Genomic DNA, 26489 nt, shown 5'->3' on the forward strand with positions numbered 1-26489 from the left:
TTGATGAAGATGGTTTTTGTGTTTAATTTTTTCATGTGCAGTTGAGCTCTCTTGGCCATTGTAGCAGGTCCTGTTGGTGTATGTGCATGTTTGTTTTTGTGCTTTCAAATATCAACATAATTTGGTAAAAATTGCTTAGTGCACCTTTAATTATTGCCACTACTGCTTCAGAATCGGGTCGAGGCAGGTCTGCAACTGATGCACAATAATAATCTACTGGTCACCACACGTGACGCACATTAAACACACATTAAACACACGTGACGATGGTGCTGCCACCATATATATCTATGCTACCACCAATGTTTAAATTCTTTGTGTGTGTATGTGCTATGACAACTGACCCTTATGAGGAGCTGGTAGCTGCCTCAGTTGTGCTTGTAACGGTAATCATACTGATCATATACTCTCATCTGAGCTGGTATTTTTCCGGACTGAAAAAATTGGACTGCTGACTGCTTGTTCCACCCCCAGTAAAAAAAATATCAGCTGTGCCCCTGACCACAGGAGTGTTTCATCTGTGTTTTGATAAAATTATTCTCTTAGTGAGGATTAACAATGGTATGACCACATCCTCCCCACCTTAAGGCGATCTTGGACCAGTTTCAGTAACCCATCTTACTGTATATAGTCAATTTTAGTGTCTATATGTCTCTCCTGTCTGAGGGCTACTTTTTTGAGTCTCTCTCAAAAAGAACCATTTTTAATTCATATAATCTTTGACACCTCATTACCTCGAAAAGTGTTAACAGTAATGTTCCTTGCACCTCAATTGAAATCTCATGTTACACAAGTTTGTTTTGTGACTTCCTCTCGTTAATGGAATAGTCTTGAGTACATACTGGGTTTTTTGTTATACAATGAAACATGGGCTTTTTATTGAAGTGCTGATTGGTTTGTAGGGGATGCTTGTACCTGTCACTCAGACAAATGACTTGTCTCCTCCGGATCAGCCTGATGCTCATTACAGCCCATTCACTGCATCTGATAATGCCCTTGAAACTGCCAGCCATCAGCTTTAATGTGGCATGCGAAAAACGACAAGGTATTTGAGTGTGTGTTTGTATCAGTTTATGTATCATTGTAAATGGCTTTTGGAGGGTGTGTAGATCTGAAAAGTCGGGGGAGTGGGAAGGTTCTGTAGAAATATGTTGTGACAAACACTTTCATGCAGAACCGGTAGTTCTGTGCGTGAAGCACACCGATGTGACAGATTCTTTGAGCTGTAGGTCATGATTAGGCCAACAGTCTAATAAACTGTAATCACATGCGGGGAGCTCAAGGAGTCACAATATTCGTTGAGGTCACTGACTGACACGGGGGCTGTTCACCGGTGGGAGATTATGGGAGTCATTTACCTTGAGCTTGATGGTGCCGGTAGTTTAACCTAAAGCCTCCAATCCAATTAGAGCTGGATGCTCAGCCTAGATCTGCCACACACAGACCTCTCGGTGACCTACATATCATGGGCTGTGCAGGGTTATGTTCATTTTAAATCTAATGTGATTAAATACATCTAAAGCATACAGGACTAACTGGAGGTTGGTTTGAGCTGTGGCCAGCCAATCTGCATAAGAGAACAGTTACTGGCTTCACAGCAGCAGAATGCAGCTGTCAGTCTTGAATAGTTGCTTTAGTTGATATTTAAAAAAAAAAAGTAACTTTGTGTTCTAACTCCCTTGACATTTGAGAACTTAAACCTACATTTTGTTAATCTTTTTTATTTGCTGATGTATGAATAGGATGGTTGAGTCACACCTGTTAGCAAACACAGCAGTTATTCCCAGACAATGACAGTGTGAGAGTGTTTTATTTTTTGTTTATTTGTTATTTTTTTGAAGGTCAAAAAAAAAATCAATTTGGAAACATTTTGCAATGCCTTCATTATTTTGTTTATGCTACTTTTCAAATAGGCTTTGTTTTACCCTCGTCCCAGAGCTAAATTTAGTCTTAAAATGTGAAAAACCATCAGATAAACATGAATTACATTTTAAAAATATGATAATCTAAAAAAATAATTAAGCTATCATAAATTAAGGATTTGTGGGTAACTGAAATCAGTTTGTTTTCAATTATAACTGATTGTCATTTCCACCACACCTTCAATTTCACGCCTTATAAAGATATTTTCTTATTTTTAAAATATTAATAAAAAGTTCGGTAGCACTTTATTTTACAGTCCAATTCCTCGTGTACATACTATGTACTTATTATAGTAATTACAATAAGTATGTGATAACTAGGTACTAACCCTGAACCTACCCCTAAACCTAACCCTACCCCAAGCAGTTGCCTTGTATTACGAGAACTTTCTTAGATAAATACACTGTAAGTACATGTAAGTACACGTACTGTAAAATAAAGTGCAACCAAAAGTTCATACTTGAATACAAAAGTCGTTGAGCTATATTTATTTATTTGTTTCCAACCAACCTTTAATTGTGTCAAATCATGTAGAATGCTAAAAGTGAATAATTTGAAATGTGGTAGAAATGACTGTTGTAAAAATGTCCATTACTTTTAGAAAAAAAGTATGTATATAAACTGTAAATACAATTTGAATTTTTCATTTTTTTCTCAGTCATTTTTCTTATGACTCTTCTTCTAAAGTGCCTAGTTGAAGAAACAGTTCTAAACAATAGAACTTTGAATTTACTTTAAAGGTGCAGTAAGCTCATTGGTTAGGGTATCTTTTTCCAGGAACGGGTGAGAGGACCAACTGAGCTCTTACCAAACATTTCAATGCCATGCACTCCCTGTGGGTGCGCCGGTAAATATGGTCCCAAGAGCACTTCCGAGAAGTTGGTTCCACCTCCTGTTGTATGGTTGCCCCCTGCAGTTTGGGAGTGCTCTGAGTATACTGAGTGAATCGAGGCTGGAGTGCTCAGTACAACTTGTAACCATGAATTCAACACTTAGAAACTGTTGATATTTGAAATGACCAAAAAAACATGCCTCTATCTTGATAGCTCCGCCTCCAGATTCACAAATATGTTATGCAACAGGCCCCCTGGTGATTGGCTACAAGTGTGTTTTGGTGCTCAGTCTGATCAACTTTTTAGCAGCGTTACTCAGAAATAGCTCACTGTATCTTTAAGGATCTGTGGGCGATTAGTTATTTATAAACCAAAATGTGAAATTTGTAGACTTCCTCAAACAATTTATTCAAAGTCTATGAAGCTGCACAAGTCTAAGGTGATAAATGACGTGCAGAAGCATTTGTTGTGTTGCCATGCGTTGTAATGATCAGCATTTTGTGCTCTTCCGCTTCCTGTTCCTGCCTACTTTAACCCCACTGACCTTACACCCTGCCTTTTATTCATTATATTTGTACCTTTCAGGCTGTATATTGACCTTTTAAAGAGTGTCTGAAATGTCAGCAGCACATACAGTAGACTGTCTGCAGTCTCAATATATGGTGGCATTTCCACAGTTAGATAGTACTTGATGCTGTGCTGTTCCTGACTAGTTTAACTGGTGTGATTGAGCTTAAGGGAGTTTTTATTTTTTTTTTCTCACTACTTTTTTTCTCTCCCTCTCTAGCCACTGTCTTTCTGAATTTAGTTTGGAAAAAGGGCCCTTTCAATATTTTAGTCCTTGCAAGCAACAGTTGATCCAAGCATTTCATTTATTGGTTCGGCTGATACATCTTTGGTCTTTTGTACAGTGTTCACATGGATGAGAAGACCTGAAACCTCCAACCCCTGGCCCTAATTTCTCTGAAACTAGACAATTTCTTTTGAAGCAGAAAATGGGAAGGATGACTGTGTCCATCTGGTGGATATCTATCAGTGCTCGACATGTTTGCATGGAGACATGATTTCTAGAATCCCGAGTTTGTTTGGCTTCAGCACAGTGAATTGTTTGCTTTGGGTATTGAATAATGAAGCATTCTAATGGGAGCAGCTGTCAGATAGGATCTTAATGTTGTCAAATGCACAGAATACAAAATAATCCAATATCAGCATGGTGAATGGAAGCAGTTGTGCGTAAGATGGTTGGGTTGGGAAGAAAGAATTTAGTCAAGGACAAGGTCCCAAATGTCTAGAGACTGTATTTATGTAACTTATGCAACACAAATATGGTGTTTATTAAAAATAGCCGGTAGTACAGCAACAAAATAAATCGACCTGATAGAACCTCAAGGTTTTTATTGTATTATTTGACAAACCTACTGAGGACAAAATAGTAGTTTTTAATCTTTTTTCGCAGTTCACAGAGCCTCATGTTTCCACGGAGACAGGTGTGATATTTCAGGAAACTTAATTCAGTAGATTCTGTCAGGTAAAGAAGATATTTTCTGAGTGTCAATCCATATGAAATAGTGGAATGCATATTTTTCATAATGTTTAATTATGTTGTAACTTCTGAGCATGTCATGTCTTTTGTCTAATTACACTGAAACAGAAAATTATACATAATATCTAGTACATTATTATTATACTTGTTAAGCTTTGTTAATTTTCACCATCATTTCTGCCCATGACAGTGCACTCATTTCTAATGACAGCTCACAGTCTGTATCATGCAACACCTGTCACAAACCTGCAAGACTTGTTATCTGTTAGACCCTGGTAGCGAACTCAACACCTCCTCACTTCTTTTGACAGGTTCCAACTCACCAATTTACTTCTTCACAAAAACATCAGCTTGAATAAGCTTGAGATTTCCTAATAGAAACAGTCTTCTGAGAAGTCTTTTCTGCACCACTGGTGGTACAAGATTAACTTGAACCCTACTCAGTCAATATTAAATAATAATAAAAAAGGTTGTTTTTTTTTTTTCACAGAATGTTCAACATATTTATGAAGGATGATTTTATGATTTTATTTATAAAATGTTGTCATCAAGCACAATAATATATAAAGAGGACGGGGTAAGAACCAAAGATAATCAACCACGGTGTATTGGATTTTGCATAACATCCTGAATGGGTCATTCAGTTTAATATCAGCATTTGCTATTTGAATATTTTGGACAACATTATGATGTTTTCAAAGGAAAAAAAGCTACTTTACAGGATCTCATTTATTGTTAGTTAAGTCATGAAAAATGTACAGTACACTGCTGAGGGACAGTGATCTGGAATATATCACTGGCGTATTTGTACATGAACTATTAAAAAGTAAAAAGTTTCATTTGATCATATTTCATATTAATTAATTGTAATGAAATCACATAATTCTGTATACAATGAACATCTGCTCCCTATATCCTTTGCTGCTTTTACTTCCTGCATGATTGTTCGTACCCAACAGAAGAGACTCACGCCCCATGCACTCATCCCCTGAGATCTGCAAGTCTGTACTTCTACCGCTGCTTAAGCTTTTACACCACTTAATGAGATGGAAAGGGTTTGAGAGGGAAAGAGAGCGCCTGGAGACTTCGACTTTCATCAATGCCTTGTTTTACATTTGGAACTATGATGAGCACTGAAAGGCAGGAGATAAAGTATTTTACATGAATGTAATATTTAGATGATGGCGGTTATTCTCAGTCCACCAAGAGATGAGTAGGATTATTTCTACTGAAAATAATTTTAGACTTGCCATGGGCATAAATTCCACAGTCGCTAATGAGCTTAAAATGTACAGTAGAAGCTAAATGTATTTGGACACTTAAGCCACATGAATGTCATTACGCTAGACAAACAAATATCAAACCAAATGCTATTTGTTTTAAAATAAAGATGGCACAAACTGATTTTCAAGCAAAGCATGTAATTGTTGTTTATTCATTTGCATTTAATGTCTAAATGCAATTAAGTTTACAGTATTAATTGTGGCCTATGTCTAAATATGTTTAAGGAGCCACTAAAACCCATCGGTTTCCTTTGTCTCCAAGTGAAAGTTTGGTTCTACCCGATGATAAAAGCTGATGTCAAACGTGTTGGCATTCAGGTAGTCTCTCGCACACTCATGAATATTCCTGAGGGAGTAACTGGAGGGACTGCTTGTCCAAGGTAAGAGTGACAGGGAGAGGGATTTAGTGCTGACAGGGGCTATTTCGCTGCCACAGACCAGATCAATAAGGATTCTGCTGTCTGCTGTAACTTGTTGGTCGTCACACATGCTCATGCAGAGAGATTCAATATTATATATAATTTATTATTGTACTTTCTGGGGGGCTTTATTTTCCATCGACATTCAATAAAGGGAACTGAACCTGAACTCATAACAAAACTATCATAGAATTCCAGTACATACCTGCCGGTGCATGTGTTCAAAATGGATATGTGCCGTCCTGAACCGGAACCCAGCCTGGCAAGGTCACCTGGGTCCATCTGTCACCTAGTTACCATGTTGCAACCAGAGTAGGTCCACTCTCTCCTTGTGCCCTTGTCTCTGGGGCAGGTGACACAGGTGCAAAAAGTACAGAACAAATATAGGCCTGTACGGATATATTGAAGTTTCTGTCATCATTTACTCTCCATGAATATAGATTATGGTGTCCTAAAAATAAAGGTCCTTCATTGGGATCTGTGGTTCTTTGTAGTGGAGAGAAGGTTCCTCAGATTATTCAAAATAAAGGTATCAATATACCGTAGAAGATCCATTTTTTATTAATGCCAACAGTAGTTGAATCCAATATGTTTTGTTACTAGTTGCACCAATATAATCTTTTTACATATATGATGGCAGGGCTTTAACTCTTTCTAACTTTTCATTAACCACAGAAGTTTCAATTACAAGTTAGTTAGAGAATGTATTTTCAGATTGCAGAAAATAGACACTCAGAAACTGATGTTGTGTTTGGGTGTCTTAAGAAGTAACCATAGTAACAGTAGACTGCATGAGCACTTTTTTCATTAACGGATAGTACATGAACAGTTATTGCTATTATTTGATACTTTATGGTAGATATAAATATCACATATATCACCAAAAAAAAAAAAAAACTGAGGTAGCATGAGATGAACTCTAAAATATTGCACCCTGAAGAAAGTTAATTTTTAAAAAGTAAATCTATATACTTTGCATACTTATTTAAATGACTGTTTTTAGGGTGCTTTTTGTAATTTCTGGAGATCGACAGTTACTGGTGGATTATTCAGTATATTATATGAAAAAGAGCAGGTCTCTTTGTTGTCTAGAGAAAAAAAAAACCTTTTTGGAGGTTTGAAACAAAATGAATGAAGTTATTGAAGAAATTTTGGGTGAATTATTCCTTCAAAGACTAGAGAAACCAGAACTGAGTAGCTCATTCTCTTCAACACTAAAAGCCAGAACACTGACTTGCCCAAATGTTCAAATCAAACAACATAAAAGAGCAATCTAACCTTCAGCATCCTTTTTGATGCAACATCTGCGTTAAGTGAAGATCCACGATACAGCTTGGGGTGTCAGATCTCTCATTCAGAGCTAAGGTTTAACCCTCTCTTTGCTAGGATAAATTATCAGTGTGTGCATGAGTGTGCGCAAAAATCACTTCTTTAATCTTGCAATGAGTGTTTCCAGAAATCATAAATTATACTTTTGGGTTTATTTCAAGGGTCTGAGTTAAACTGGTAATTTAATTTATCTTAAAGTTTCCTCTAAATGCACGAAAATCGGGAGAAGCCACCAGCTTAGTTGAAAATATTTTGTAAATGCTTAATGTTTCAGGCTGAGAGCTATGGAAAGCCTGACTGTGTGTGTTTGCAACTTTGCGCAGATGTTAAACTGAAAGACAGCGGTAAACAAAATTAGTCTCTTAGACCATTGACCATCGTATGCAAGGTCAATACTAAACACCATTTGGACAGACAAGCAAAACCAAACCTTAGTGCTTCACCGGTCTGACACTGACGTATTGATTTGCTCATATAAGACCTGTCCTTAAGTGAGGAGAGGACTGCTAAGTGTTTGCTGTTACTTCACTCTTGACGGGAGAGACTATCTTCTGTTTGTACTAAGAAGCATCATTGTCAGTGTAGAGGGGGGAAATAAGCTCGTTTGAGGATGTGTTGCCATGTATCGTGACCCATACTCTGAATTTGTGCTCTGCTTTTAACCCATCTAAGTGCACACATACAGTAGTGAACACAAACACAAGCTCAAGGGTCTCACCTCAGTCATGGTATTGAGGGTGGAAGAGAGCACTGCAATCCCCATCACCTGCAATCCCTGCAGGACCTGAGATACAAACCCACAACCTTCAGATTACAAGTCCAAACCATTAGGCCATGACTGCACCCCTCACAGCTTTAAAAAATAGTCTGGCTCTTAAAAGCCCTAATTCAATTGTTCAAACTTTCTAAATTTACAGAGGTCATCCTCTAGTAACTGAATGGCCCTGTACTGTAGATTACAATTACAGAAGGATTCTTGTCTGTGTATTGACACATGGCTTTTGCCCAGGTTACCTTTTATACCCTTGCAGTTATTTGACACAGATAAAATGGCAAGAGAAGTGGCAAGTTTTCTGGCAGGTCTTTAGAAGACTCCCCAAGACTCCCCATTCCTCTGTCTGTTGTGATGTTTTCCCCCTCAGCAGTCGCACTTTCTCTTGTCATCTCTTCATCATTCACTTGTTTATATTGCTGTCTGTCTCACCCAGAGCTACTGGCAACAGAGCACATCATATTTCACTCATTATAATATTCCCGCTTTCCCCTCCAAAGGTTATCTTGCTCTTCCCGTACCCACGTCCTCATCACACATATGAACTCATTAGCTACATAGAAAAGGGCAAAGGTCATGTGCACCATATCACTTGATAACACCAACAGTACTTCCTGTCTGTCAGTCTGTTGAGCTTTCTATTCCTCTGTCTATCTGTCTGACAGTTTAACAGTCTGTCTGTAATGTCTGTCAGTCCCTCTATCTATCCGTCCATCTATCCATAGTATCTCTGTCTGTCTATCTGTCCTATTATATAGTAATTGAAGTACATTAGACCTATAGAATCTATAAACTTAAAAGGATATAAAAGACTTTTACACTTTGCCTTGTTTTAAAAGTTGTTTTTACAGACTTTTCCATTTAAAATTTCTGAAATTCTCATCAGTACATTTCAGTAACATTTCATAATATGATATTCACAGCATATTTACATAAGTACTGAGACTAATGAGACAAATACTAATGCACTACATGCATTTACTGTATAATTATTTTGTGGAGCTTGTGTGGGAGATTTTATAGAACGATTATACATGAGACACAACTACATGACTTCGTAAGGGGCTGAAACAACTCATCAGTTAATTAGTATCAGGTAATTAGAACGGCAGATGACAGTCCTTCATCTGCAGAATACACACATGGCAAGGACATTTGAAGGACTTGTGGTCGGTTCACACAGAAAAATGTATTTGGGTTCAACTGCACTGCTTTATAACTACTTTTTTTAGCAAGATGGGTGTTTTGTTTAGTTTCTTTATTTTTCTTCACTGACTGGCAGTAGCTGCCAGCATCAAGTTAAAGTCACTGACAGAGGTGGGTAGAGTACCCAAAAACTTTACTCAAGTAAAAGTAAAAGTAATTCTAGAAATATTTACTCAAGTAAAAGTAAAAGTGCTAGTCTTGAATAGTTACTTGAGTAAGAGTAAAAGAGTATCGGATAAAAAATCTACTCAAGTAGTTAGTTACTAGTTACTTTGGGTCATATATACGGAGCCTATTTTTATTTAGATAAATAGATAAAATGTATGTAATGTATGTGTGTGTGTATAAATGTATATATTTCATCAGCCTTTACTCCAATTTATGTAATTTATTATAAAACCCTGTCTGTTTACTTAAGTAACAAATATAGGTGTCATGCCATAACATATTTTTAATACGACTGACTTTATATTTAATGTGAATTTAACATTGAAAGTTAATGTGATATAAATATTGCTACTAATCTTTCATTGTTCAGAAAGAGAGCAAATAACATCTACATGATTAAAGATCATTTTCACTGAATGTCTACATTTCAATCACTCTCAGAAATTCCCATTAAAATCACTGAAACTGTTAACACTATGAAATCAATATCTTAATTATAGATTCGTACACACATCTGCACTTTGTTGTTTCTGACGAGATAATTCGCCAGAAAGAGGTCTCCATTCAGTGAGCGAGTGAAGGAAGCACCGGCATTTTAGCGATGACTCTGTCTCTGGCTCAGCGCCAGCAAGCGATCACAGATCTGAATTTAGCAGCTGATATGACTTGTTGAACGTACTCGCACCGGTGTGATTTGATTAAAATTAATAAAATCTTAATCGGCTATTTTTTTGTCTTTTGGAAGCTGCATTCAACTTGACTCCCCTCTGTTATAAGCCACACACGTACAACAAACTAATGTCACAGTGGTATCGTGTACTGTAATCGAATGTAGCCCAAGTTATTACCTGTTAAACAGTAGACAGCACACGTGGTGTTCATCTAATAAGGATCTCCATCGCAAGCAAATAATAGCCTTTGTAGATTTGCTTTCAATTCAGTGCAGTTCCATAGCCCCGTTTTCAGCGCTGCTGATATTCTTAAACATTACAACTCTGAGTGAACTGCTTCAGACGCTCAGCTCGTGAAGCAGGGAACTGAACGACTCATTCAAACTGATTCATGAACCAATTCACTCGTTTGCCAATTGGTTTGATCAAGCCTTTGAACAGAATTGACTCAAAAGAATGAATCATTCGCGAATGGGCATCGCTCATTGCCAAGAGAAAAGTAGACGGCGTGTTTGGAATAAACTGAAGCATTTATAACATTTATTGCTTTAAGATAAAGTAACGAGAGGGGCGTCGGCCACAGTAACGAAGTAAAAGTACAGATTTTTCCCAAAAAATTTACTCAAGTAAGAGTATAAAGTACCCATCTTTAAATATACTCCGAAAAGTATTAGTTACCCCGAAAAATTACTCAAGTAAATGTAACGAAGTAAATGTAACTCGTTACTACCCACCTCTGGTCACTGATTTATTCACATAGAAAAAACGCCAGATTTATACCCATCTACCTACACTCACTGCAAACCTGTGTTCCATCCAAATGTTATTTGGTGAATGCCACACAAAATTGGATCCTCATCCTTAGCATTCCTCACTTGCAAGTCACTTTGGAGAAAAGCAACTTCTAAATCGATAAATGTAACTTTAAGAAATCAGACAGATCATTAAATTCATTGAGAGTTTAATGTAAAAAACATTTTCTTAGTATTTGAAAATAAATTTTAATATTAATAATCTTTTTCATAAATGTCTTCCTCGCAAGGTCCTGGTTTATTAAAATTGAAAAACATCATTCATTCATTCATTCATTCATTCATTCATTCATTCATCCATTGTCAAGATTATGGACCTGTCTGTGTGTTTTTGCCCTTGTGACCCCGTTCCTGTCTCCCGTAGTTTGTTAATTTGACTCCAGGTGTATCTAGTTCCTTCTCCATGTGTTCTATGTCCCTTTTAATTTAGTCATTTCATACACCTGTGTTGTCCCCATTATCCTGCCTTTAAAAGCCCCTGTCCTTTCAGTTCAGTTTTTGTTGGGTCTACCAGTTCCATACATGTGTCTTCCTCCTGTTCTCACTATTGGATTTACTCCTGTGTTGGTTTTGATTATCCTCGGCTCCGTGTTCCTTGCAGCAGAATTGTGTGACATTCATTCAGTGGTTTACCAAGAAAATTAAAGCTACCAGAAATCATGTTAAGATGTTAAAGGAATAGTTCATCCAAAAATGAAAAATATTGATTTTCCTTTTTCTGTTAAACACAAAATAATACATATTGAATAATGTTGATAGCCAAACATTCACTGGCCCCCATTTACTTTCCTGGTATGGAAAATAATTTGTTCAACAGAAGAAATAAATTCAGGATTAGTTTTTTTTTTTTTTTACATATTAAGCAGCACAACTGTTTTTAAGATTGATAATAATAAGAAATGTTTCTTAAGCACAAAACCAACATATTAGAATGATTTCTGAAGATTAATGGAACACTGAAGACTGGATAAGTGACTGTTGACAAGCTTATTTCTAGTATGAAGATACAATTCTATCCAATAAATGAAGCACACACCTACGCAACGCTTCGCTTACAAAAATGTTTTTTAAGCACCTGGTGAAGAAGGTTTCTGAATGAGATCCTGCCATCTCCCACACAGAAAGCTCATTTCACATAATACACAATCACCATGAAACATGCTTGAGATGAATTGGTCTGGTTCCAGATGTATGTATTATCCATCTATTAGCCTCATCTGTCTTTTCTACATCTGGACTGCTCGTGTTTCTCTCATGGCTACACATGTTCTCCTATGTTTTTTCCCTTAAGAGGAGCAATTACTGTCAGTACGCCATGCTTGCTCTCTCTGCACCTGTCCCTGCTTCTCTGACGTTTCCCCTCTCCTGACACAACCTTGTGTAATTACCCAGCGAAGGATTCAGGTTCCTGCCTCCACATCGCCACCGCCACCACCTCCAGCCTCCTCGTCGCTTCAATTTTAATTGAATCTCAAGTGCTGATTGTGAAAGGTGACTAGATTTTAAAGCGTTTGAAGTCTTTCAGACATATTGTTTCTTTTCTTTTTTTTCTTTTTTTGGAGGGATGAGGAGAGGGTTGAAATTAAGAGGTATAAATATAAAAATTGGTATAAAGGATACCAGTGTTTTGGTGGCCTTTTCTTTGGTTCGATTGTAATGCAGTCTTCAGGCATTTAGCACTTAATGAACATATTTGGGTTGTTAACCATTCTGAATTGTCACGTTAAAGCGATTAGCATTCGAATTGAATTATTTAGCCTTAATAACATGTTTGTACTCCCAGCTGTACTCTGAACGCAGTGAAAACAATGAATGCTCATTACCAGTTAAGTGAGGTGGTATTAATTCAAGGTTTACCCTTAGGCTACTATTTCAATTTATCAGTTTAGATCTATTGTTTCACTCACTTCCTGCTTCCTTTTTTAAGGTTTCGGCTGAAATTAGCTTAAGCTTTATGTTGTTCCAGGGTAAGCAGTTCTGGTTAATCTTTGCATACAAACTTTATCACTTAAATATCTTCGAATATGCACACAAGAATGACAAATGTGTATGTATACTGTGCACACACAAACTAAGGTCAAGGTTAGGGTATGATAGTGTTAGGGGTTAGTATTTGTTTCAGCGTTGTATAGGTAATTGACATGACTGGTGACTGACATGAACAATTAAATCTTTATAATTGTCAGTGTGAGGGGTTTGCACTTAACTGGTTTGACAAAAGATTGTGCCTCATGCATTCAAAATTTACCCCAATTGCTTGAGTTTTAAATATAAAAGATTTTGCAACATAATTAGCATTCCATTTATTAAGAGATCTACGGTCTACCACAACTGCAATATTAGTCTTTCTCAATGCAAGAAAGAGGGCATTGTGTCACGTGATACTCCTTACACAAACACACCTGCAACAAATCTGCTTTACATTGAAATTCTAGAATAATTTTTCTTAGTCTTCATGTGAGACAGAGGAAAAGGAATGACTTTTGACCGGACATTTGGATGTATATATTTACGCCATAATTGTGCTCTCTGATTATATTTTAACTTTCCAGTAACACTTGTGGCTTTCAGTTGCCGCTTGACCTCTGGGATAGTTTCTTGTAATGTCATAAGTAATGGCAAATGAAAATCTATATAGCCTACACAACACTTTAGAATGTGTTATACGTATTAGACAGATACACACAAGTTGCTGAGTGTACACAACTCTGTTGTGCACTTTCAAGGAGAGTCGTTCCTTTTGTCCAAGCAGTCATCCAAAGATGGTGGAATACAAGCAGCATGCATTATCGCAACTGCCAAGTTCATATATATTCTGCAGGGGGTCAATATTGGTTTATTTTACAGTTCAATCCCTCTCAGTTAATGGAATCATCAGGGTTTCCGCCCAGCTGAACATAACTAGTTCATTTCCAGAGTGTACATCAGTTGTAGCAAAGTCATTTCATATTAGCTTGCTTCCCTTTGAGCGACAGGAAGATTGCAAGAGTTTCCTTTCCCAGTGTTTGCCTTAGAGGGCAAAACTCCAATGCCAGTTTGTTCCAGTGGATCTGTTTCCTGTGGCACTGGCCTTTAATGTAAGTTTTCCATTACGGTATATATATATATAGACAGCATGCCACAGGCTGGTCATATAGCTAGCTTAAAGGAAACCATTGATTTTCTTTATTTTTAAATGGAAGATCTATGTCTTGGTTGTGTCTGACATCTTGAATGGTCAGTTCTGACTACAATATTCTACTTTCTTATGAGCAGTTTAAAGACCTTTCAACAAATGTGATGCAAAAGGATGCTACAAAATCAAATATAGTACCTTTGAAAACCGTGAGCTTTGAATGTTTTTGATCTGTACTTATTTATTTATTTATTCATTCATTCATTCATTCATTCTACCAACTCTCCAACGTTGGTGTCTTTTAGCACTTTTAAAATATTGATACCTCCATATTCACTCAGTAAATGAATATTTTTGTGATCTGTTAATGTGATAGAGTGAGCGGAGTAGATTTTGAGAAAAAAAATCTAATAAAAGTTTTATGAAGATTCCTAAGCAAAATCATCAAACAACATTGCATATTTTCCTACAGTTCTTTTCTTAATAACAATTACTATGTTATTCATTTTTTATTTTATCTTTGTTATAAAAAAAAGAAAGAAAAAAGATGCAAATAAATTGTATTTTAATCAAGAGCAGCTAATGATTTTGTGTTTTCTTTTAATGTTTGAGACAGATATTTCTTATTTTCGTGTCCTGCACCACGTTGTTTAAATAGCAAATGCATTTGCGCCCATTTGTGCACTCATAGGCATGCTGGTCTAAAAAAGAGGTGCGTTTAGGTGCATTGTTGGTGCGTTGCAATATTGAGGAACTGAAAATAGACAGCACCATAGACCAAATCAAACCTACAGAGGGATGTGCAGATGCACACAATAATTTTAAATATGAAACAATAAAAGATTCAAATGTAAAAGATTATTATTACGTAGGCTACATGAATATAAAAATGCAAACATGTCATAATGGATAGCCATTCCATGTGTCAGAATTAGGCTACCTATTTGCTTGCACATGAGCAGTTCTGTTTCATCTCTGGAGATGCATTCTGTCTTTGCGCTTGCCAATTCCACCATAAATAGCAAATCTGCCATGGCACTAGTGCAACTGCCTCTTAAAGGGAATGGGAGATGACACTCTGATTGGTTTATTGTAAGTTACACACAAAAAACACCCACTACTCATTAAGAGAATAGGGACAACCCATTTAGACTATGCGTCTGGGTGCGCCGACCCTTTTCCAGCAAAAGTGGATTTCTGACATGCCCTGAGTGCACCTGTGCTGTACGCTTTAGACCATGTGCTTAGATTGTTCAAATAGTTACAGATGTTACAGATCAGATTTCCCCCCAACCATTAACAAAACTTTAATGTAAGACATAACAGATTATGTCTGTGTGAGTCTCGCCAAGACATGTTTCGCTATGTACTTGGAAATAATGTATGTCTTATGCACGAACTTTGCAACTGTGAGTCAGTGCGATCATTGTTTTCATCAGCATGGGTTTGAAAAATCATATTTTGCTGGTTCAGACTCAGCCATACAGAATTCGCTAAGAATATTCATAAGGCTGGAATGCTGCGCTTTGGAAAGATATATCCATCAAGTTGTGGTGAGAAGCAGCCGCAGTCGTCCAGAAGTAAGCCTTCCTTTTAATTTTCATATATGGAGATCAATTGATTATTTATTTATTTATTTGAGAGTATCAACTTAGCAGAGCGGCAGCAATTTTGCCTCCTGTGTCAAAAAATAAATAATTTAAAGAGATAATGACATATTTTTCAGCTTTTTATTTCCAAATTTGAAATAAACACTTTCAACATTTGTCTTTTTACATTCTGCAAAAATGTGTTTACTCTTTTCATCATTAATTAACACTCTTTTTTTGTGTGTAGTTTTTTTCTTCTTCATATTTTTCTTCAGAATGTGTGAATGCTGTTAACAATGTGTTTAAAGCGTGATGTATTCATGCTGACGTGCAATTGCAACACTTAAAAATGAGTGGTATCAAATTGTTCTTTGAAAGAGAAAACACTGATGCTCAGCTTTCAAAAAGAAATACTTCTTGCTTCAGGCAAAATAGTGCAACTCTGCTCCCCACTCCAACCACTCACAAAACTCTGGCTGTGAATGAAAGAGTTAAAGGCCATGGATCAAGCTTTATGATCTGCACAGTTCAACATGATTTGATCCTCACGGTCAATCTTCCTAAACAAACAGACTTGCACATTATTGTGTTGTCTTTTAGAGCGAAGCCAGTGAACAGATGCCTGCTCAGCTGGAATTATGGCTCTTATTGTGGTGAGCTCAGTATTTAACACTGTGGATGATGTCACTGCTGCATCGTTTGGACTGTGCGCTGTTCCCCAATTACATGTTGCAGATGGTTTATTTCAGAAGTTTCTGACTGTGGAATTCAACTTGCCTTCCTGTCTGTTTATTAGTATGTGGATGGAGGGTGAAAACATGTTTTGGAAAAGGTTTTATTTTTTAATTTAAAGTAAAATACAAAATGAGTAATGTATTCATGTGGAGTATGAAACAATAGGGGTGTTGTGTGCATATTATGCCAACAGACGAGCGGAAGCTGAAGATGAGCTGTTCAGAAGGGCGGTAGGTCCAAAGGCACAGAGGCAGATAGTCATCATCTTAATGGTGTCCTGGATATGTCATGCTGAACCTTTGTGGGTCTTGTGAAATGAGATGCAATCCTGGATTAAGTACTGCAGTAACATTTTGCCACACCTGATTATGATATATGAATAGTGGAAATGTACCAGCTACAAATATGTCGTACTGGTCATGAAATTCAATATTTATTTTTAAAGAGCTTTTAACAGTACACATTGTTTCAAAGTAAGTTCACAGAAAATCTTGATGTTAATGTAATCTTAATATGTCATGCCTTATAGTCACATTTAGCAGACAAGACCTGGGTGATAATGCAGTTTGATTTTTTTTTTTTTTTTTTTTTGACAATTAAGCAGTAATTAAGCAGTAGAGATAAGCTATATATTGAGTATCCTGTATATATGTGGATACAGTTGGACAAACTTATACTGTATATCCAATCCTATATATAGATGGTTTATTTAAAATATAAACCATGTAATATACAAATATTTTTTACATATATTTTTAATAAATATATTGATTAAATGTATTATAATATACAGTATAAAATTATACAAAGTATTAAAACTGCTAATAAAATATATAAGAAGACCAAGAGTAGGTTTTAAAGATTCTAATTTGTTTAACATGTATGTAGTACACATATATAGATAAATCTAATAAATCTAACGTTTTCTATTGCACAGTGCATCACCACACCACAAAAAAAGAAGCTCCATTGAAAGTATAGAGCCAGGATAGATTATACAAAGTAACTTGTAATTTGCAATAAAGCAGACTTGACTTGACTTAGAGCCATTTTATGCCTGCATTTGCCATTTTGCAAGTATTAATTTTTGAACCTGGTTGCTATGGCATTATTTCTGTTCTTGGCTGTGAGGAAACCAATAACTCCTGAATTTGAATATATATATGTTGGTGTGCCCTGTTTAATCAAATGCTGGGTGTACATTACAGTTTTGTGACCTTGACTGAGCTAATTCAGTTTTACCAGTCTCAGTTAAAAGCAACAAGAGCACTTTGTAGATATCGTATCCTTTTCTTTCCTGAGGTGAAGGTGTCTTCCAAGAAACATCAGCACTTATTGAACGTGGAGGATTCCTAGTAATGGATATTGCATGGAATCTCTTTCAAGTAAGCTTTTGATTGTCATATCTCAGAGGTATTTTGTAACCCCTCCGTGATTGGATGGATTTTAATTTATATTCATCATACTGTATCATTTATTTTTTTTTTTTTATGTAGCGCTAGCAGACCTAGGCCATGTGCATGCAAGGCTTTGCATTCATTTTTTTATAAAATCTTCGCCAACACAGACCTACTATGATCATTCTTCGTGTGTTGGATGCAGGAACATCCACATGTATCAAATATTTCTCCCCGTTTGAATCTTTGACTTACACTGCCTTGGTTTTCTTGTAATACATTCCTTGTCGGCTCATTTAGCATATGGGTTTAGCTTTTCAGCTTTTGCCTCGTGTAGCGACAGAGGATCTTGTTTATCTAGTGATGGCCTCACTATTAATGTCTAAAAGGCCATTTCTTCACGAGTCATTTGCTGCTAATGTAGACTAGAAGTAACAAGCCATCTAGGAAGCACCCTGTAATGTGGCTTTTTACTGGTCATTCAAGGTCCAGATATGATGTTCCTGTGGTGACGCATGGAATGTGCTCAAAAATGAATACTTTCAGAAAGGCACGGAAAAGGAGTTCTTCTGAATGATACTGTACATATCAAAAAGGTTTAGTGATTATCTTAGCAATCTCAGAGATACAAGTTTAATCAATCAATCTAAAATGTAAGTGCCATAGTTTGAGTCTGTGAAGCCAATGTGGCTAAAATACAAACTTATGAATTTTGTGTATTTATTTTATTTTTTTATTTTTACATCTTACATTTTACATACAAGTTTAATTTAAATAAATTGTATTTATGCAAGGAACATTTTTAGTTTACATTTATATGTACAGTTACTTAGCATTTTGTTTTAATTTACAGGGTATTTTACTACGGAGCCCCACACATGACATGTAAGAAAAGATTCTAGGCTAAATTGTGTGCACGATTTACTAATTCGCTCCCTCACTGTACTAAAACGTGCACACAATTATTATTGCATTCCCTCAATTACTATTGCGTTCCCTTGATTTACCATTTGAAATCGAGGGAATGCAATAGTAAATCGAGGGAACGCAATAGTAATCGTGTGCACATTTTAGTATAGTGAGGGAAAGAATTAGTAAATCGTGTGCACTATTTATTTTTTCTTGCATCTCATGTGCGGGCTCCGTAATTTTAATTCTTTTTTACATGTTTACCATTTGCATTTTATATAAAGGTTGTTTATATATATATATATATATATATATATATATATATATATATATATATATATATACATATAATTTTACATTTCATTACTATGTCTTTACTATTTACACTACATTTACTGTTATTTAGCTTTTTTTACATTCACATTTATTTTGATAAGTTTGTTATAGAAAAAACCTTTATGAATTTTAACAAGCATGTTTGCAATATAGAAATTCTAAATGGAATAAATGCATCTAAAAATAAGCCTTTTCTTCATTTCTGCCATGTTAGTTCAAGTCCCACTCACTTATTTCTGTCTGAATATAGTGAAAATAAATGTGTCATTGCAACTGATACATTAACAGATAATGATTTCGCTGCACACCCCTAACATATAGGGCTGCTGAGTATTGAGATGGATGGAGAAATTCGTGTTCATTTCCTCAGTATTCGTTGCTTGTTGTTCAGAAACAAGATTGCTCAGATGTGCCTGTGACAAGTCTACCTGGTCTGCTTGACACCCCATTTGACATGTTCCAGATTGAATCTCACTCCACGCAGCACTGCCTTTTGCGATTGATTAACATCCCAGCAGCCACACTGCAGTGCTTGCAAAACACTGCAAGCTTGCACCAATATTTGGCCAAATGAATAGAAGGAGTGTGGGGGGGGGGGGTGATAAAGCATCTATGCGGTGGCTAAAAATAGCACAGTAATAGTTTCCCCATCTATAGTGACTCACTGTGTGTTGCCCAGGCCTGCCTGACTTCACACACATAAACTCGCATGGATAGACAGCACATAAACATCCAAGTCAACTGACTCAGCAAAAACCTGCCTGCCATTGTGTTCTTCCACTGTACTGCTGCAAAAAGGCCACTGTTATGAGAGAGTGCAGGAGTAATGAAAAGCCGGAATAAAAAAGGGGGTGAAGGATGAAGAAAAAGAAGCCCTCTTAGACTGCAAGAAAAGAGTGGTTGTGCAGTGACTAACAGCAATGTTAGTGGGCCATTTGATGTCACCGTCTGAGTTCTAGAAAGCAGAATGAAAGATAAAGACACATTTGGTTTCACAAGTTCACACTTTGATTAAAGGTTATGCGTATTTTGCGTGCTGTCTAAGGGGAGGGCTCGGAGCTCAGGATTTAGCCCTTCACAGATGAGATAGGAACAGTTAGAAGTGAGGAGATGGGGTGGTGGAGGGATGCTAAGGCCCAATCCTAATTCTATTTCATACCACTACCCCAGAGTGTCAAGGGGTAGGGAAGAAAATATTCCCCTAAGGATTGGGACACCACTACTATGCCGTCACACGTCATCGTATGTCGTCAGGCTCTTGCAATACACACATATACTGATGTGCTGGTGTGCATTAGAGCCTTTAATTATCGTTCGGTATTAATGAGCTGCTTGTAGACACACACACATATATCTGAAATTGTGCAGCTCAAACATCCAGGAGAAAATAAACTTGTCAATGCTGCCCCATGACTTTTATTAAATACAGTTTAAATACTGAATCACTACATTATATTTTTCTAGCGACGAGAGGATACAATCGCTGTTTTTAAGTAAACTCACTCTACTTGTAGACACACACACATATATCTGAAATTGTGCAGCTCAAACATCCAGGAGAAAATAAACTTGTCAATGCTGCCCCATGACTTTTATTAAATACAGTTTAAATACTGAATCACTACATTATATTTTTCTAGCGACGAGAGGATACAATCGCTGTTTTTAAGTAAACTCACTCTAAAAAGATAAATGCACGCGAATACACGCAACTTTTATTTCTCTCTCTCCCTCTCTCTCTCTCTGGAATAGGCAATATTTGAGAAAATTGTTTAGCGATATCTAATTATTGGGGGGGATTAGGCCCCATCAATGTCTACGCCAGTCATCACCCTGATCAGACATATGCTGTGGCACTATCATTCAGTCTGTAATGATATGACGTTAGCAAATATTAGCGTTTTTTTGCAAACATTTATTTGAGTAACATGACCATTACAATGAACTCACAATTGAATATAACATATAACAAATTATTACTTTTCGTTAAAATCTTTATTTATTTAAAAGCTTACATTATGTGTCTTTTTGTTCGCTGTAGCAGCCATGTTTCTGAGATAATTCATACCCCTTCATTTGAAGTGTGGTCCCCAAAAATCTTAGTATGAAGGGCTATCCTACCCCTCCAACCAAAAGAGAATCGAGAAAGGGGGAAGCGCTAAGGGAGGGGAAGGGCTAAGGGGAAGAATTGGGATTGGGCCTGCTGTGTAATTGTCTGGATGTGTTCCTCCTGAACTTTAATAAAACATACATTAGCATAGGGCTGGGTGATAAAATGATAATGATAATTATGGCAATATAATTTTCCTCAATAAAACGTTAACTAGAGTTTATATCAAGAGTTTGATATAATGCTTATGTGGCAAAAGCAGAACGAAACAGCACTACTCATTTGAAGCACAACAAATGGAGCATTTATCAGCTCAGCTCAAAGTTCAAACAGCAGAGCAGTGCGAGCTCACTAGAGCAGATGCATTTACTCGCTGATGAGTCTCGGTCATGTGACCACTATACAGTTCTGTGAGATCCAGTGTGAAGTGCTTGAACACAAACAACTCTTTGATTTAAGCTAGTTAAAGCCAGATGAAACAGTGCTGACAAACAAACTCACATGACATTGTATTATAAATGTATTAAATATATTAAAATAGTAATGGAATATAATTACAGTATTTTGTGATTATGCTATAGTGTTTGTGCATTTATACTAAATGTATTTTGACCATTTTTCATAAAATTACCCAGAAAAAGTAGTTACATTCATACCATGATATAGAGGTGCTGTAAATGTTGTTTTAACTAATGGTTATCATGATCTAAATTTATGATATATGGAAGACCAGTGGTTAATTTTAATAAAACTCAAACAGTCCGTTTAATTCAATTTCATAGTATAAAAATGTGCTTGTCACAATTTTTACAGATATTATTGTTTTTGATAATGAACATAAATTTACAACTGCATCCTAACTCAATCTACTACTTCTACTAAAGCTACTGTCAAATTTAAAAATTACTGGAAAAGTTTAAAGAATTAAAAAAACGTGTAGTGTTTGTCATGTTCTGACCATAAAGAATAACGGTCTGGTTTCTGCTTATATCTATTTTAAACTTGAAAGAAATAAAGATTTCTAAATGTATCATGACAATTATCTCTATGGACTGATAATGAAAACATTTTGAATGATAAAAGTTAAAGGTGACAAAATCCAAAAATCCCTTTTATAAGGCGTTTGAACACAGATGTGTGGCCACAGTGTGTGAAAATAACCAGCCTATAATGGTAAAAATCCGCCCACTAATTGTTTTATAATCCCAATAATTCATAAACAGTCTCTGCACACAAGCAGTTCCAGGTTTCTCACTACTATGACAGCATAGTCAGTGAAAGTCCCTCCCATTTGTGACGTTCTCTTCCCTATTAATTACCTGTGGGAAAACCATGGACTTGGCAACAGTGAATTCAGCACTCATCAGAAAAGGGATGTGGGAGCAACAGCTCATTTTCCTTCAAAAGACAAAAAAAAAAAAAAAATGCGTTTTGGCTCATACCCTAAAAGTGCCAATTTCATCAAGCTATAAAAAATTATCAGTGGGGTATTTTGAGATTAAAAAAAAAAAAAAAAAAAACTTCACATACACACTCTGGGGACATCAGATAACAATTGAAAATATTTTATCAATGCATTCTGTGGCGCATTTAAAAATATCAAGGATAATTTTTTTGGACCATATCGCCCAGCCCTAGTGAAGCAGTGTAACTGAAATCACATGGCCTAATTGTGCGTTTGTTCTCTGATTAGGCAATCTAGGTAATTGCCAGTCCTGCTGGTTATCAAGCTCTGTCAAAGGCTGATTAACAGCTGTAACAAGCCTCTGTTACAAGTTCAAGAGGTTTCTGTGTTCACTGATTTGGCAGCTTTGTGAAGTCCAAAATCCACTTTGGCTGTTGGCGATAGACCATTTTTATTTTGGTTTCAAAGGGCGAAGACCTGTTTTCATCAGTGGCTTATCACTATTAGCACTGGAATGGTATGAAACTAGGGCTGTGAATCTTTGGCAAGGCAGCGATTCAATTCGATTACGATTCATAGGTTTTCGATTCAAGAACGATTTTTGCAAATTTAGAACGATTCGATTCGATTCGATTCACAATTAAATTCGATTCGATTATAACGATTTGATTCTGCATTCTTTAAGTGCATTCACGGGATTATTTAAATGCTTCTACTAAATTCTTTAAATGCTTATAGTCAGGGGGCAAATTACAGTAGCATTTATGGTTCGAGAACCATAGGTTAGAAAAAAAAAAAAAAAAAACTTTGTCCATTTTTAAAGGCTAGTTTAAAGATGCGACATGGCATACGTAAAAATGTATGTAAGCCAAGTGTTTATAAAAGAGCTTAAAAGAGTATTATATATAAGCTAACATTTTGTCACACCAGGGGCGTAGCCATAATTTCATAAGTGACAGAAATGTCAAATACAATCATTTTATGTATGTAGCCTATATAATAATAATAATAATAATAATAATAATAATAATAATCTATTATTATTTACAAGGAATTATCTTTTTAATTACTTTTAATTATCTGTAATAAATCAAATAATGTTACACTGCTGGACAATAATCAATCATTTGTAATCGATATTTTTTTCCTAATGGCAATTTTATGATTGTTTTTTATACTAGGCTACCTTCAATTAGCAATTATTTACATTTTCTCGACAGAATAAGGTAGAAAATATACTTTATAGTTTCTGTACTGTAATAAATGTCAATTAGCACTGCATCATTCATAAATTGTTTTTTTTTTTTTTTTTTTTTTTTTTTTTTTTTTGTCGTCGTTTCATCAGTTCATTCTGCTTTTATTCAGTTTAGCTGAAGATATAGCCTGGCACGTCTATGAGAGCGAGATCGCTTCTCTTTCAGTGTGAAAATGTCTTCATCTCTATTTAACTTTTCCTCCCCATCAGCTAATGATTCTGAGAGAAAACGCACCAGATGTCTGTTTGCTAATGAAACAAACGCTACTTTCATGCATCTGATTATCAGATAAATCTCGCGCTCTTATTTCAAGGTTGTTGTTGTTAATACTGTGGTTAATTTTAAAAGTTTCCTTGGTATATTCGGTTCATCCGCATTTCATCATCATTGTTTAAAAACATTTATCATTCAATGGATCTGTGCCTATGATTTAGACTCTTACATTTCTGCTCTGTCCATGCAATAAATCGTACAGCTGTCGACGGCTCCGGCACTGGCCACGAGTCTTATAGATCACACGTCAGCTGCGTCAGGGACGAACGGAGCGCGAGCGCAATCCTGTGACAGTCTCATCATCAGGCGGTAAACAGTGGAGCGCAATCAGCGCATGAAGGACAGATAAGAGGCACGATTCACGAACTCTCTTCAAGGTATCCATTAATTCGTGCGTGTAGTAATTTAATGTGTATACATTTTGAAAGCATTGAATCGCTATAGAAATCGCGATTCATTCGATTCTTAGCATTTTGAATCGATTGCTGTTCAAGATCGGGCGCTTCACGATTCAAAAATCATGTTTCAAGATCGATGCATATGAATCGACAGGGTTTGTAATCGATGCATCGAGAAAACGAGTGAACCCCTATGTGAAACTGAATATGTGCCAGTGTGTCGGAGCTGATTGTTAGTGCTAGTGCAACACACTGGAGTTTGTTACTGTTTTTGCAGTGAAAACTAGGTGTTAGCTTGTTTTATACATTGTAGAAACATAATGAGGCTTGCTGTAGTGTCCATGTGTTGCATCACTATTTCTCCAGATCAGTGACTGATGAATAACACCAACTGGAGGGCTCACCAATGGGTGCTCCAACAGCTTAGTTAAAATTATTTAAGCAAACAATTTGTATGTTAAGAATATTTAAGCGACTCAATTTTACCATAGGAAGGATTTAAATTTTCAAATGTTATTCAATCATCAATCATCAGAAATCGGGATTTAGCTTAGGACACCAAAATTGCTTTACTTGTTTTACTGGAAAAATAAAGAAATGTGCACATGAAGTGACACACCTAGCCAACAGCTCATTTATTTCTTCTATCACAGACATACATGCTAGTTGGTCATGGATGTATTCTTTGCAGTTATTTCCTCTCATGCAGGCACAAAATGTATGTGCTAGTTGATCGTTGACCGTAGTCTTTGGCATTATTTCCTCTAACACAGCTGCAGAAGATGTGCTAGTTTGCTGTTGACTGTAGTGTTTGTGCTGTGTTCAAGCACAATTTTTTAACCCAGATGCACTTGATGCGAGGCGACACCACAGTTGGCTTTCATTATTGCAAATTATTTCATGATTTGGTGCATCATGGCCTCTAGTTTTTTTTTAATTCGGGGAGTTCAGGACCACATTTTAATTCATAGGCCCCTCTTTCCCTGCCCCAGTAACTAGATGGTGGCCCATGTTGGAGGGATGTAAACGCTCTGCTCTTCTGACATTGCAGTCAGAACGAATCATTCTATTTCTGTATCCTGGAAATTCGCCTTGACAAAGATGAACATATCTCTCAATACAGAGCATCTGATATAAACACCATGGTAAAAGGAATAAAAAAAACACATATCTAAACATTTCTAAATGTATTGTTTTGGAATTCGTTTTTTATACCCGCAAAGACAGTCTTGAGAGGCATGGAGCATGGCAGATACAGTAGTTAAAATGTATCTCTATCACCATGAACTTTGTTCTTTTGCGCCTTAAAGTAATTAGCATGGAAATCAGGCATTCACATGGGCCTGTCTGTAGTCTCAATTGGAGGTAGTGGTTGTAAATGCTGCTTTTACTTATAACTTTTATTTTAAACAGCCATTTACCTTCTAGTCTGAATGACAGCAGACTCGGATTATTTCAAAGTTTTCATCTCATTTTAATCTTCAGTATTAATGAAGTAATTAGTAATCAAGTGCAGATTTTCATTAATCAGTTACACAGTTAATTTTCAGAAAATTTTTAACACAGTACAGTTATTTTGAGTTACCTTTTTTACAGTGTAATTATACATTTAAGTACTGCGTAATATTGATTCACTACATGTTCTTACTATATCTTTAGGGTTTGGATTAGGGTTTGGGTTACATGCATGCATGATTAATTGTTATTATAATAGTAAGTACGTGTAATGTGTGACAAGGACACCATAAAATAAATTTTACCCAGTAATATCCTGAAGGCCTGCACTCAACTCAAAAATAATTGATTAGAAAACTAAGTGCCATCATACCAGTGGTACTGGAGGTAATAATGTGAAGGTAAATGGTTAGGGATGCACGAATATTCAGCAGCCAGAATTATTCAGCTGATAATAGCAAAAAAAAAATGTATTTTGGTGTTCAGCCGAATAAGTGAAAAGGCCAAATAATATGTACCGAACAATGACTAACATGATCAAACAGAGGCACG

General features: G+C 36.2%; 1 long non-coding RNA gene across 1 annotated transcript; it reads right to left on the reverse strand.

Moving 5' to 3' along the window:
* Positions 1–4883: 4883 nt before the first annotated feature.
* Positions 4884–24660, reverse strand: LOC113083362 (uncharacterized). The gene is made up of 3 exons (XR_003283197.1): positions 24254–24660; positions 22470–22548; positions 4884–6390 (listed from the first exon to the last, which is right to left on the reverse strand). It is a non-coding gene; the product is annotated as an uncharacterized LOC113083362 (long non-coding RNA).
* Between the last annotated feature and the right edge of the window lie 1829 nt (positions 24661–26489).

The sequence above is a fragment of the Carassius auratus genome, unplaced genomic scaffold (assembly GCF_003368295.1).
Source record: "Carassius auratus strain Wakin unplaced genomic scaffold, ASM336829v1 scaf_tig00037925, whole genome shotgun sequence".
In the NCBI taxonomy this organism is placed as follows: Eukaryota; Metazoa; Chordata; class Actinopteri; order Cypriniformes; family Cyprinidae; genus Carassius; species Carassius auratus.